Here is a 2,798-nt window from a genome sequence, read left to right as displayed (position 1 = left end):
GTAAAGAATGAGAGCTAGCACAAAAATGATAAGATAGTTTTTTTACTAATAAAAACAGTGGGCCCAATAATTTGATTTTGAATTGATTCCTTTGAAATATTGGTCCCAGATGGAGTACAGGGTCAAGACTTCAAATTTATTTATCATGATAGGGAAGTACACTAGCTAGAAGCACAACATTTAAAAAAACCTGAACCAGGAGAAACCAAGATGGCGGCATAGGTAAACACCTGAAATTGCTTCCTCACACAACAACTTCAGAACTACAACTAAAAGACAAAACGGACATCATCCAGAACCACAGAAAGGCTGGCTGAGTGGAAATTCTACAACTAGAAGGAAAGACAAAAGCACATTGAGACTCAGAGAAGGTGCAGAAGTAAAGTGCAGAGCTGGGCCCCATCTGGTACCGCCAAACCCCAAACAAAGAAGAGGAATCTGCAGATCTCTTCGTAGCTCCTGCTAGGAAGCCTCAGGCAGAGGCTAAGTTAGCACCTCCTTAGATATCCAAGAGCCAGTGTACCCAGTGGTCAGAGTGGGACCATCCAGATTACAACTCCTCAGATCCATAAGGGACACATTCAGGGGGCAGACTCAGTGAGCATCAAAGTTCCACTGAAGCAAGTCTTGCCCCATAAGGGTGTCTCCAGCACAGAAGTTCTCCCATCATAGACACAGCTGATTCTCACAGCCAATTGGCCTGGAGGCCAATTCCTCCCAGTGATACCAACAACAAGCAAGGCTTAACTACAACAAGACTGTACACAGCCCATAAAGGGGTGAACCAAGAGTGTCCACATCAGGTAACTGGGGAGGCTGAGCCACTGGGCCCTATAGGACACCTAGCACACAAAGCCACTCTATCAACACATGGAAGCAGCCAAAATTCGAAGACAAATAAATGGGTCACAAATGACAGAAATGGAGAAAAGCAAACTACTGGATACAGCATTCAAAACCACGGTTATTAGGTTTTTCAAGAATTTTCTAGAAACTACCGATAAATTTAGTGAGACCCTTGAGGATATGAAAAAGGACCAACTAGAAATTAAGCATACACTGACTGAAATAAAGAATAATATATAGAGATCCAACAGCAAAAACACCCAACCGGAAAAGAAAAAAGAAAAAAGAATCCAAAAATATGAAGATAGTGTAAGGAGCCTCTGGGACAACTTCAAGCGTACCAACATCCGAATTATTGGGGTGCCAGAAGAAGAGGGAGAACAAGATATTAAAAACCTATTTGAAGAAATAATGACAGAAAACTTCCCCTACCGGGTGAAAGAAATAGACTTACAAGTTCAGGAAGCACAGAGAACCCCAAACAAAAGTAATCCAAAAAGGACCACACCAAGACACATTATAATTAAAATGCCAAGAGCAAAATACAGAGAATCTTAAAAGCAGCAAGAGAAAAACAGTTAGTTGCCTACAAGGGAGTACCCATAATATTGTCAGCTGATTTCTCAACAGCAACTATGCAAGCCAGAAGGGAGTGGCAAGAAATATTCAAAGTGATGAATAGCAAGAACTTACAACGAAGATTACTTTACCCAGCAAAGCTATTATTCGGAATTGAAGGTCAGATAAAGAGCTTCACAGATAAGAAAAAGCTAAAGGAGTTCATCACTGCCAAACCAGTATTATATGAAATGCTGAAAGGTATTCTTTAAGAAGATGAAGAAAAAGAAAAAAGGTAAAGATAAAAATTATGAACAACAAATACATATCTATCAACAAGTGAATCTAAAAATCAAGTGAATAAAAAATCTGATGAACAGAATAAACTGGTGAATATAATGGAATCAGAGGCATAGAAAGGGAGTGGACTGACAACTCTCAGGGGGAAAAGGGTGTGGGGGGTGCGGGAAGAGACTGGATCAAAATTGTACACCTATGGATGAGGACAGTGGGAGGGGTTAAGGGCAGAGGGTAGGGTGGGAACTGGGTGGAGAGGAGCTATGGGGGGAAAAGGAGGAACAACTGTAATAATCTGAACAATAAAGATTTATTTAAAAAATAAAAAAATAAAAAACCTGAACCACAAAACAGTCCAGGAAACAGCCTGAAAGGGTGAAAAGAGGACTCAGGAAAGCTGGGCCAAGCCCCATTGCTTTCACTAAGACAGAGCACTTTGGACAAGTCACTTCCGCATTCTGAGCTCATGTTTCTCATCTGCAAAGTAGGAACAATAATACACCTCCTTTTTTCTCCTGAGGATAAAATGTACATGTTTTGTAAACCATAAAATACCAGAAACTTGCATTGGAGTTTTATTATTGAGAAAAGGTATTGCTATTTCTAAGATAACAAAATAATGGTTGGTGTTAATGTCATATTTAATATATGATTTGTTGTTGTTTAATAACTATAGAATGCTTATATTCCACTAGGATGCCAGCTGTCACAGTTTACATTGAAATCAAAACATAAATAAAGAGATGGATCATACTAGTAGGAATAGTGGAAGGATTTGTAAGTATTTTATGTTAATGTTTATGCCTAAATCAGTTTCCATACACAATTTTTTTAGTTAGAAATTTATGAACAGAAGTTTGCTTTCCTTGAGCTTCTAAATTCCATTTGGATGCACTTTTGTTCCCCAATCAAAATTCCCTCATTTTGAAAGCTTATAGCCTTTACAATTTAGTGTCTAGAACGTGCAGCGTGCTCTAGGTATTTATCCATTGGTGATATTCAAGAAGGAATCAAGTGATTTTCTGTAATAATTTTTTTCAGTGACACACTGTCACAATGACATTCTTAATCTCTTATTCAGTTAGGTCAGACAATGT

Source organism: Cnephaeus nilssonii (genome assembly GCF_951640355.1).
Source record: "Cnephaeus nilssonii genome assembly, chromosome: X".
Taxonomy (NCBI): domain Eukaryota; kingdom Metazoa; phylum Chordata; class Mammalia; order Chiroptera; family Vespertilionidae; genus Cnephaeus; species Cnephaeus nilssonii.
This window is presented reverse-complemented; position numbering follows the sequence as displayed.